Source organism: Melopsittacus undulatus, chromosome 10, assembly GCF_012275295.1.
Source record: "Melopsittacus undulatus isolate bMelUnd1 chromosome 10, bMelUnd1.mat.Z, whole genome shotgun sequence".
Classification (NCBI taxonomy): Eukaryota; Metazoa; Chordata; class Aves; order Psittaciformes; family Psittaculidae; genus Melopsittacus; species Melopsittacus undulatus.
The window spans coordinates 537,972-550,952 of NC_047536.1; positions in this window are offsets into that span (position 1 = coordinate 537,972).

Genomic DNA, 12,981 nt, shown 5'->3' on the forward strand with positions numbered 1-12,981 from the left:
TAGTAAATGTGCTGTAATGTTCATTCTTTGTGCAGAAATTGAATTCTTCTGGTCTTTAGTCTAGAGTGCTAAATTTTTAAGGTGATTTCCAGATTTTACAGACTGTATTTCAAGAGTTTTAAGTTCATTGAATATTGCTTTATTAATACATGGAAATAACAAATTACGAAGTTAAACACCAACAAACAGGCTGGGGTTGATTTGTGCAATTAAATGGTATGCCTGAAGTTCCCACTTAATCAATGTAGTCATGAGTCTTACGCAGTCTGAAAGCTTCTCAACTTGATTTAAATGATTGATGTTGATTATTTCATTTTGAGATGTTTTTATCTGGAATTTTTATCTAGATACTGAAATGAATGGCACAAATATCACAGCAGCTGTATTGATTACTTTGTTTTGATTTATGTTTTGGTGTGGGATTTTTATCTGAGACTCAAGCGTGTATTTTGAAGGTCTAATTAACATTTGTGTTCTGACAAACTGGAACTGTCTTTTCTATTAAGGGGATGTAATTTCAAGTGTGCAATGGGAAGACTTGTGAGCTGAGTATGATGCAAGGCTCAGACTTTACAAAAAATTGTTTAAGATTTAATTACAATAATTTTTCCCTGAGGAAAACCTAAAATTAAAGTTTGACTCCATGCACAACATCTTTGTATTTTTGATATACTTAACTGTAAAGCTAAAATTGTCACATTTATTTTTAAATAGGTAAGTTAGGAGTCTGTCTAAAAAAATACAGTATAAAATGAACTATATGTCTTTAATCCAAAAGTAGATGAAATTGGTGTCACTTATTACCCAGCACTGACTGGTGCTAAACAAAGCTATCTGTTCTTCGCAAACAAAACCCCCAAGAACAATAGCACCATTCTTCTCAGGGACAGTTGTGAGAATGGCATTTATATTATAGTCTGAGACAGAGTAATTCATTTCCAGGCATCTTGTGGAATTCTGGCTAAGATCAAGGATGGGGTAGAGGGGTCTCTTTCTGTGGTCTCTTTGTTTTGTTTTTAAAACCATCTGGTTTTAAAACCGCAAGTAAAGCCAGTTATGCATTTGACCATTCCACTGCAAACCAGTCGTTACTTCTGCACTTGCCAGAGTGATGGTAGCCATGTGAACTCTTAATTATCATAATCACCTGAATCCTGTAATCCATATTCATCTGTTAATTTGTACAAAGTTCCAGCAATTGCCTGTCACTGTTTATTACTAAGAAAGCAATTATGCTTGGAGAATAGTAACTGAAGACCATTCCTATAGTATTTTAAGCAATGTCTATGATTAGAAAGGAAATAAATTCATTCGAAATTGCTAGTGTATGGAGAAGTAAGAGAACTCTTCTGAGTGCTGGAGGAGAACCTTGTATTACTACAAGGTCCTACCAAGCTTTGCTATTGTTTTGAATACACTAGCTGTCTTGGGGAAAGCACTTTTTTCAGGTTTACCTCTGTTGTACCCTGTGAACCTGTGGCAAGCAAGAGCACAGCTCTGACTAGTACGTCAGAGCTACATGATGTCTGGATACAAAAAGGCAGTAATTCAGATGGCAGCTGTCTTCAGTGTCTCCCTTTCTCTGAGAGCCAGATTCAAATTGGGTTGGGTTTCAGTTTTTATTCCCAAGCTCTGTTGTGCATCATTGGTTTTCATAGACCTTTTTTTTTCTCCCTAGATCAAGACCAGTCTCATCCAAAGGGTTGCTTCAGTTCTTACACATCTGAAGCATTCTGTTCTGGCTTGTTGGAAAGGGTGATGGTCTATTTCACTTCTTCACATAGATGTTACTTATTTACAGACTGGATGCTGTTTATCATATTCCTTCAAGTACTTGCAGAATGGTTACCATTATGATAATTTTACTCTTTTTATTAAACTGTTCCAAGCAAACAAACCACAAAATACTTTGTGCTGTATACCAAAGAGTCTTGCAATACACATGGGTGTAAAGCAAACAGGTTATGTTTTGTTCCTCCTGTAAGTCATGCAGTCTTGTGATAGATCTATGTACAGGGCAAACAGAACTGTTGCAAACAGGCCTCTGACCTACAGGAGGAAGTACAATGGAGAGGCTTCAATTAGGACATATAAACTATTGACTTCATTATATGCAATAGTTGCGGTATGTCAGCTATGTACTTTTGAAGCTTTGTGTTTAGAGGAATTGTTATGAAGAAGAAATTGAAGGCCAACAATCAAAATCTACTGCTGTTACAGTTAATGAGTGATACAATAGATGCATGAAGAAGCCATTCTGTAGCATATCTACTCTGGATCCATCAAGAATCTTCATTCCAATCCTGCATAAATATGAAAATCGATTTGGACTCCTTAAAAGCAAAGACACTGGTCAGTTGCATATGTTTATCTGTGTCTGAAGCAAATTGGGGGGATAATTAAATATCTGATGTAGTTTAATTTTAACAATGAGAATTTTATATTTGTATACTCCACTAATACATTCTTCAAGATCTCTTCCTGTTACCACCCACAGTACCCTTCTCAAAACTTACTTGTCCATCATTCTAACCCTATAATTGCATTCTTTGATCTTGTCACTGAGTGAAGCCAGTGCTGTGTGGAGCGATCTTGAGTAATCATGTAATTAAAAATACATAATAAAACACATAAGCAAGGGAACAGAGTTAAGGCTTCTCTGAAATGTCTAACCCAATTCTTTCCTCCACACCGTGCACAGCTTTGACATTTTCACAAATAGGGTTCCAATTCTTTCTTTTCTAAGCTTTATGTCATGTAACAACAGAAGAGTTTAAGCTTTTGGTAGTAGATCATGGTTCTCTAATGTGGTATAGACATTACATTATAAAGCAGAAACAGAAAACTGATAGCTCTGTCATGTTCTGTATCAAAGATATATAATAAATAAATGATCTAATGGTTTCTGTCTGCAAAGGCAGCTCCTTCTATAAGCCAGGGCAAATATTTAACAGATATTTTGAGAGACAATATAATTAAATCTGAGATTCAAATAAGTAATATTTAGACTATATTACTCTATTGCCAAGTCCCATAAACTCTGTAGTCCCATTTAGCAAAAAGACACTGTGAAAACAAAATTGTTAGTGAAAATCAACATTTTTTTTAAACAAAAGAAATATTCACAGGGAGAATATCGTGGGAGACAAAACTGTGACATGGCCAAATGGAATTCCTTTGGCTTTCTCACTCCGAGACAGAAGAGTGGATCAAGGGTGGTACCACCATTATGTGCTGCATTTTGAATACTATCTAAAATAAGTTTTACTTTGTTGCTGAAAATGTTCCTTATAAATGTTTGTGGTTAGCGAAAGGCATCACAAAAAGCCTGTGCTAAATCTGAGTACTGTTCCAGACACAGAAAATGATCTTAAAGATTGTAATGTTCATGTTATAGTGGAAACTGTTAGGAAGGATAGAAATGTGTAATATACATCCACAGATAGACTAAGACATCCACATACTTAACTAATTATAGGAAACTCAGGAGACAAGCCTCTGTTTGGCAAAGTGCAGTGTTCCAGTGCATAGACTACAGCAGATAATTTTTTGCTTATTGGACCATTTTATATTTAAGAAAATATCTCATGTCAAGAAGGTGACACGGATAAACAGGAGTGAGCCAATGCTAGGAAGTTATTTCTGCAGTGACAGTAAGGGCAGATGGAGAACCCATGGCATTTAACTCAGAATAGTGTATAATTGCAAAACCGCACCAGATCACTATCCATCAGCAAGTTTCAATATTTTTTGCCAGGTACCAAAACCTAAGATATTCCTATCCTTGAGATTAGAAGCTGTTTTTTCACCCCTTCATAAATATAACCCTCATTTGCATTATCATCTAGATCTCTAAATGTCATTTTTTACATATGAATTTATTAAATGTCAGTTGAGCATGGTAATTTGAATAGTTATTTTCTCCTACCATTATTCTGTTGCCACTCTCCTATTATTAAGGACATTTTAACTGCTGATTGCTTATATTACTGATTGGAACCATTGTTTGTCTATGCTAAAACCAAGTTGGGGTTTTTTTGTATGCCCTGATTTTATTTCTCCTCCATTAAATGCCAGTGCAGACAATGGAATATAATTGCAAAATCATAGTGCAAATTCTGGTTTGTGGAGAGTCATTTTGTCTTATGCTGAAGATAATTTCTTCCTTCTTTTCACCTCAAGCTGGATCTTGGCATCATTGTGATTTCTCTTTGTTTTGTCTCATCAAAAGTTTTCCAGAAAAGACTGAATTAATTGCAGCCACAAGTGTCACTATCAAATTATCAATCTTCTGTGAAATCTGATTCTTTAATTAATGTTGTAGCATATGTGCATTAATCTGTCTGCTACTTCTGCTCTCTAATGAGACAGATACTTATAGTGCTTTCTTAAGAAATAATAATAAACTGACTGGCTATGCATGATGTTATCAGCTAATAAATAAGATAGTGGTAGCTTTTGTAAACACCCCAGTCTTTCAATTCTTATCATCAGTCATTTTACTAATCATTCATTCAATCCAAATACTGGCATTTAATATGTATATGAAATTCAGCAATTAATCATCTTTGGTTAAACGAGCAAGTCAATATGACTTGAAAACACCTTTTCTTTAATTATTACTTAAAAAACAATATATATATAGTAATAAAGCAGGATACTCTGCAAATTCAGTATTAGGACCCTGTGATGCACAATGTTCTGTTTGTAGTGACATCTAGTGGCGTCATGTTCTTCTTACTAAATTGAAGAGCCCAACAAGCATTCTAGAGCATATTAAGAATAAATGTTGTGTTAAAATAAGCAATAGTAAGTAACGAACTTAGATCTATGCAGTACATGTGTCTTGAAAGACATTTGTAAAAGAGAACTTGTATTATGTACGTTACACTAAAGTTATGCACGTATTTATACCAATAATTTTTCTCATAACAAAACATACTAGAGGACAGTAGTAGCACTTCTTGTGAATACAGGTGAATGACAGGGTCTTTTTGAAATAATGCTAGTGACAGATTAGTACATATAAGTACCTTTTGTATGGGTGTCCTGGGTTCAGCAGTAGCAGTCGTGTTTTCTCCTTCTTGGTAGCTGGTGCAGTGCTGTGTTTTGATTTTTGGTCTGGGAACAATGCTGATAGCACTGATGTTTTTAGTTACTGCTCAAATGTTTACTCTGGCCAAGGACTTTCTGAGCCTCATGCTCTGCCTGGGAGGAGGGGAGGCCGGGAGGAAGACTATGAAGAAACAAATTTTAGCATATATCAGTTTAGGCTTTTTTTTTGTTACATCTTAAACTTGCAGAAAAACAGGCAAGATGGAAGTGGTTATGTAGATATAAAAGAGAAATTTCACTGAAAACATTTGATTTTGGTGCACAACTAATTTTTCAGTTTCTGATAACTTCTGCTTTCTTGCCCCCATTTCTGTTCCGTGTGCTCAGTGTTGTGCTCCTGATATAGATTTGACTACTCAAGGAATTTGGCAAAACAAAACTGTAGCTGGAGACAGACAGAACTGGAGGTTTGCAGTTTTGCTGTGGTGGTGGTAGGGTAAAAAAAAGACCAAAGGAATCACAAAATCCTAGAATGGATTGGGTTAGAAGGGACCTTAAAGCTCATCTAGTTTCAACCCCATACCACAGGCAGGGACAGCTTCTATTCAACCATGTTGCTCGAATATGTGAATCAGTATCCTTTATCCTGGGACAAGTATTGATATCCTTACCTGTGCACTATAAGGTGTTTGAAATTTAGTCATTTGGTGAAAACAGAGATTTAATCTTTTAGGAGAAGTGCCTGGACAATTTATATTAAAAAATAAATGCATATGTATTTGGGAAAGACTGTGATAGAATTCCTTCATCCCATTTCTAAACAGTTCTAATTATTTTTCAGAATTAACCATTTGCTCCTGCTGTGAATGCCTGAAGTTGATAACTCTCTTTGAGCTTTGTGCTGTGTACTACTGAGCTTCATTAATGATTGAGTTCATGATTAGCCTGTAACAAGGAAGGGGAAATATTTTTCTTATAAGCAAGGAAAAGAAGCAGAACTTCTTGTAAACATAAAAACTATTTTAGAATGGTTATGCATAGTATGACTGTTTTTCAGTGCTTATACAGAAACCTTTTCATACACAGTCAAATGGAAGTTAAGGATAATGCGTGCAAATTGGTCCCCCAGACTCTTGAAAATGTAGTGGTCAAGGCTCATTAACACGTGTTGCTAAGGCTTGTTTCTCTGGAGCTGTGTATTGATAAACAAGCTTGCCTCAGATCTTCCAAGAGGATGGGGGGAAAAAACCCCGAACAACGTGAGTCTTAAAAATCATAGTCTGCTGGGCTTTGATTTATCCTTTCAATCCACATTCACAGCTGAACTCCAGTAGATACTGAAGTATCCCAGCTGCTTGGTAGAGCCATCAAACTCCATCTCTTCACACAGGACTCCTTTGAAAAGCACGGAGGGAAGAGAAGTAAAAAAAAACCAAAACCCCAAACAAAACAACAAAAACCAAAACCTACTAACTCCTAACTTGATGTGCCAGAAATGTCAAAGAAAAAAGGTGGAGAAGAAGCAATGGAGTTCTGGTAACTGAAATCTATGGGTCTTGCACATTTGATTCCAAAATCACAGCTGTGCTTTAGGAGTCTGGGTTATTGGCAGTTCATTAAAAGTAATGCACAAATATTGACTACATTTGACAGCAACAGCTGTGAAGTCACACATGTAAATTAAAAAAAAAAGAAAATAAATTTCTACTCCAAGTCTTACACAATAAGTATCATCCAAAAAGACATTTTTTTACCAAAATGCAGGTTTTGATGCTCTTAATATTAAAACAACTTGGTATATGTTTTATCAGTCTCACTGATATTTAGAAGAAATAATGCTTACCACAGTACTTTTGAAAAGGATCAAGGCACAGGACAAGAAATTGTCAAAGTTCACTTCTATTTCTGCTATTACAATTCTTTGTAATTAATAGTCCTACCAGAATTAGAAGTGCTAAGACAGGGCTGCACTACTGCCCAAGATATGTAAAACTTGATCAGGCACACTGAACAGCCCAGAATTTTGTGTTGGGTAGGAAGCTGCCCAGTACAGTAGTACATACGGGAGTAGCTTACCTGCACTGCAAATTGTACTGCTGTGAATACACTGCTGTCGACACTGAAATTAGGTAAGAGCCAGCTGAGAATCATCTGTGGTACTTTGGACTAAGTCAGTAAAAGTTCCAGCTTTCCTTAGTACTCCTGTAAAATAGGGTACTAAACTTATAAGCTCTTCTATATTTGAGATGCTTTTCTTGTTTGAAGGCATCTTGATAGAACTTCAATGTAACAATTAACATCCATGGATCAGAAACTGTGTTTTGTCACAATCGTCAATTTGTATTTCAAGAAGTGGGGAATTCACTTCAATAGTGCAAAATCCCTAATGCTACTAATAATGGATCACATCTATACCTGGTGCACATAGAGATGTTCAAATTTTAATTAAATACTTTCAGTTAGACAGTGTTAAGGCTACTGATTTACTACGTACTGAGTTTTTCAGCTGCTTTACCTCCAAGGCCTTGTTCTATGTTTCAGTGTCTAAATGTTTACTTACCTTAGAAAAGTGTAAAATATGTGTCTTTCAATTGTACCTTCAGCAGAACAGCAACAGGAAAATCAATAGGGAGTCATTCTGTCCAACACTTCAAGAAGCAATACTGAACAATTTATCTTCTTCCTTTCTTCAGTGATATAGAAATAAGTGGTATTGAAAATGAAAGTTAATATATTTGCACATTCAGGAACTTGCTGAAATATTTTTCGTTGTAATTTTGTGATGTACTTGGAACAAAGTCTGCTTTGGTAACACTTGTGCAAAAATACCAAAATTAACTAATTGCATTATGTTATTTGCTTTCACATATGTTTTGTATCTTGACAACAGCTGATACTGTTGTAAAAAGTGTAAGGTTTACCTTTGAACTGTGAAGTGATTAGCATAGTGATTTTGTGGTATTTTTTGCTAAATACAAAAGCCTACCATTAAAACTGTGCTGTTAACTTAATACCCGTGTAGTTTAATAGCACATCATATTTCCTCAAGGTCATATTATTCTACTCTCACAAAGTACAGAAGTACAGGTTCTTTAAGTTGAATTTTTAAGAGAGTTCTTGAATGACAGCTCTGCTTGAACTAGCCAAGACTTACTGTGATTCCTACTATTCGTTTGACTGTGAAGTGAAAATAGAGTTGATGTCAATGGCAGACTCTTGTCACTACACTTACTTTATTTTAAAGATTCATACAGCTGTTGTTAAAGCTATTTTTATGATGATATGTCTCTCCACTCCCTAAAAACATACTGAGACTATCACAGCAGGAATTACTAGTTTAGCAGGCATTACTTGTTTAGCATGGTAAGCTGTTCTTAATGTGGTGCTGCCTTGAAAGGTTATATGATAATTTTTGTAATTTTTAATTAGTATTATCCAAGCATTTGAACTATGGTTAATAGTTAAAATATTTGGAAATAAATTCCTAGAAAAATTACTATGAGAAGACAGAGGTGAGTTATGAAAGAGAATAGGGATGTTCCCTTATTGAAAAAAAAGCCCCAAAACCCCAGGACTCTATTTCTGATCATGGAATTAACCCACATTACATTTTGTCCTGGGTTCAGCAGTGGCAGTCATTTTTTTCTCCTTCTCACTCTTAGTTCCTAAGTTCCTGACTTTGCCTTTTTATTTTTGTATCTAGAGAGAAGTGGTGAATGTGTAAAATAAGAATACACAGGAGCTTACATACTTAATTGCCTATTTTCCAGGACAATTTGCCAAAGCAAAGAGTTTTCAATACTTTGTCCAAGGTTTCTCCATTGATGGGAGGTACTGTGGGCATTCATGAAAATAAGTTCTTCTAAAGTAGATAGTGACACAAAAATGGCAGCCTTTTACTTACCAAATCCCCTGTGCTTAGTTAGAAGCTCAAATATTTTCTAAGGCACTTCAGTATAAATTAGACTGTTTCCAGATGTTTTGGTACAGTGAATGCTGAGGCTCAAATTCACTTTTAATGAACCGTTTTTTAATGTCAGGCTCTCCTGTCTACTTAAATGACAAAGACCTCATCTGACTTTGTAATGAATCCCACAACTGTATCATTTATTGGGCCTCTTCTCAGCACTGTGCTGGTCCATGATAACATAGGTTGGCAGTCTATGTAAACTGCATCTGAAGGTTTATTACCAAAGCTACAGAACTTGAGGAACTGATATCCAACACAGCAGGAGGTGCTGGAATTTCTACTGAGGAAAACTGTAGCTGTAGGTGGGAGATAGGTTAAAAGGGTTAAAAATGGAGAAATTATTAAGTAGGGCACAGCAATACATGAGGAAATATCCAGCAGAAAAACTAATAATAAGCAAACTATGCAGTGCCTTATTCAGACAGTAATCAAGTCTGATTAGACTATGTGTGTGCTTCTTGGTAGTGTGTAAAAGACCAGCACAGCTGATCAAGAAAGTGTGTAAATCAATTGATTTTCAAAAAAAGAAATCAGAAAACTAAGGATGTTACTAGTAGTTTTGCTACACACAGAAAGTTCAAAGATATGTTTATATATATATATATATATATATATATATAAGGAATAAGAACATAGTAGAAGAGAGTGTGGAGTATACTGAGGCACATATAAAAAACTGAATGCTGTCAGTATGTTGCCTACATAGAAATGTATGGTATGTAAGAGAAAGAGGCAGCTTGAAAGGAAGTCATAAAATGATGGGTGTACAGTGTGAAGACTGCCTATTTGGAAAATGAGGCAGAATCTACCTTGTGTTTTGAAAGGAAGCACTAAACTGAAAATTAATACCATTGTATATTTTGGAAATAAGCAGGTATCGGAGCAGGCTAGTTAGTGCTCAATGTTTATGGAAGATTTGAAGGATGAAGTACAAAGTTTTGCATCTAGCCTTGTACTCAATAGTGAAGAGGCTACTGGAAATAAATGTTGATTAAGGAACTTACCTGAAATGAACAAGTAGTGAGATGTACTTTTTTATCTAGTTCATGTGTTCTTTCATTTATAAAAGATTTAAAACTAAATCTTTCTGCTTTCTTTTAGTAACATTTGTCATGATCATTAATTCACCTGTTTCAGATGCTGCAAGAAATCAGGGTCCTGACTATACAGGTATCCCCTCTTATAGTGTTAGATATTTAATTTCTGGGTTTGCTTTTGTTTCTTTTTTGGTGAAATACTGTTCCTCCTCTGGATACTGGACTCCGATTTCTTGCTGTAGTGCTCTCAATTAAAAAGAATCATAGAGTAGTTGGAAAGGACCTCAAGATCATCAAGTTCCAACCCCCCTGCCATGGGCAGGGACACCTCACACTAAACTGTGTCATACAAGGCTTTGTCCAACCTGGCCTTGAGCACTGCCAGGGATGGAGCATTCCCAGCTTCCCTAAAGAAGAGCTCCTCCCCAGAATCCTTAGAGGCTCCCTTCAGATACTGGAAGGCTGCCATGAGGTCTCAATGCAGCCTTCTCCAGGCTGAACAGCCCCAACTTTCTCAGCCTATCTTCATATGGGAGATGCTCCAGTCCCCTGAGTGGCCTCCTCTGGACTTGTTCCAACAGTTCCATGTCCTTTTTATGTTGAGGACATGAGAACTGTGCACAGCACTTGAAGTGAGGTCTTAAATTTTCTCTTGGAGGTTTAATATTTTGGGGTCTTTACAGTGATGAAGGACAGTTACAAAAATGTGTTCCATTATGTTCATCAAGTGTAATACAAAACAGTGGCCACCATGAAAGGAGGTGAAGTATTGGTCCCATTTGGCATTTCTGTTGAAAGCTGCATTGACTGAAATGTTCTGAGTAAGTATTTGCACCAACTTTCCACTTACATGTACCACCAGATGCTTTAAGAAGTTCTTTTCTCTCTTAGCTCCCACAGGACCTGACTAATATCAGATTTATTTTTCTCTTCTCCATGCATACAGTAAGTGCTTCAAAGACAGTGGGAGTTCTACAGGCTATGGATGTTAAAGCCCTGTTTGATTTTCTTTAACTGAACATTACTGGATCTTATGTGGAGAAAAATTCCAAAGTACAGTGAAGGTTTTAAGTAAACATTCAAAAAATCAAAATAAAAATCATGGTTCTATTGCTTACTAGTTCCCAGGCAGCGTTTGAAAGGAAAATCTTTGTGGCTTTTAGGCATGTAAGAGTGATTCAGAATATAAACTGACTTGAATTGTGGGGTAATAGAGAAAAAAACCATAACCCAAACCAATCAAACAGAAAAACCCAACCCCACAGCTATGCAGGGAAATTTCTGACAAATTTGAGACAAATTGCCATCAACTGCATCCAAAGCCTCTCTTGGGGAGTGCTGTCTGACACCTCGTTGGTTACAACAGATGTCAAATTAAGATGCATTTTCTACAGAGGGTGCTGGATAATCTAAGATGTGACCTTAAAGTAAGCACTGGGATTCAATTTGAACTTCAAGAGGGTTGCTTTTAGGGCCTAATCTCTTCATATAGCAATTCTTGTTTTAAGACTCTTCACAGTTATATGGTTCCAAAGGAGTCTTCACCTACCAGTAGACTTGTGGAGCCTGTAAGCAGGCCAGGACTTTGAGGGCTGGAAGCTGCTGTAGTCAAACATCCAGAGATGTGAACAGAGTTGTGGGATCATGTTCTGTGCTGTATCAGAAGTGTTGGAAGTTGTTATGCTTGTTATGTGGCAGTGAGCCATGTGAGATTTGGATGGTGTACAGAAGATGCTCCATTTAGCTGGAGGAGTTGTAGAGAAGCATCAAATACCTTGTCAAAAAGAGGCATATCCCAAAGTTGTCTTTTAATTTTTTGGACTGACTAGGTACACATGCCAACAACTACCTAGACTACAGATGGAAACATGACTACTCAAGAATGTTTTTGTTCAGCTAAGAGTTTTGTATATTTAGCTGCAAAGTAATACACTGAGTTGAAAAGCAGTAGAAATATAATTGCATAGAACCTTGGTCTCCACAGAGGGGGAAGTCAGGGAAGAAAGAGATAGGCATGCCAAGTAAAGGATATGTACAACAGTTACAGAATTTTGCAAAGTTTCTGGCATTATAGTGCGATAACATCCAAAAATATCTGCTACCTGCAGATTTGATTGGCTGTTTGTACATCTACTGAGGCTGACTTTCCCATACACACTATGTACTGTCATCTTTAAATACAGTGGGCTTGAAAGGCACGAATGATGAAAATCACAGTATGTCAAGGTCCTTTAGTGAAAATAGTGAATCCAAATCTCCAAACCATGAATGTCTTTGCTTCCCAGCATCTGCTTTTTTATGTAAGTCATTTTCTAGCTCCAGTACCTGCACGTATTTGCCTTATGCTTGTAAATGTTCTGAGGGGAAGAATAATACATGGTGATTAAGTTTTGAACATCCTAGAGAACACAGAACATCTTCAGTGACTTAGAAATCTATCTCTTGATTGCAGAAGCCTAAAGGAAAAAAGTTATTTTGTTTACCCTGTGTTTATTACCTGACTTGTGTTACTTTTATTAAATTTGATCTAAAATTGTTTCTTATTCAGTAAATGCTAGTATTAGTCATATTGCTTAGATGATATAAATATTGATTTACTCTGACAGAGAATACAATCAGCTTCTCCAACACATGTGAAAATACTCAGTTGGAGATTTTTGTCTGCAAGCTTCTGTTTGTGCACTGTTTGTGCCTTTGAAATGTGTTATACGTGGTGAATGCTGTTGCTTTATTTCAGCACTTAATGTCTTCTAGCATATCCTGCGTAGCAATGTCAGTAAATATGTCACACTGAATACAAACTCCCCAGCTATATTCAATTGAATAAACAAAAGTTGAGTAAACACAGCTATGAAAAACAGTACTCTGGTTTGCTCTTGGAATGTCCTGGTGTATTCATTAGATGTAAAGAGAAGCTAA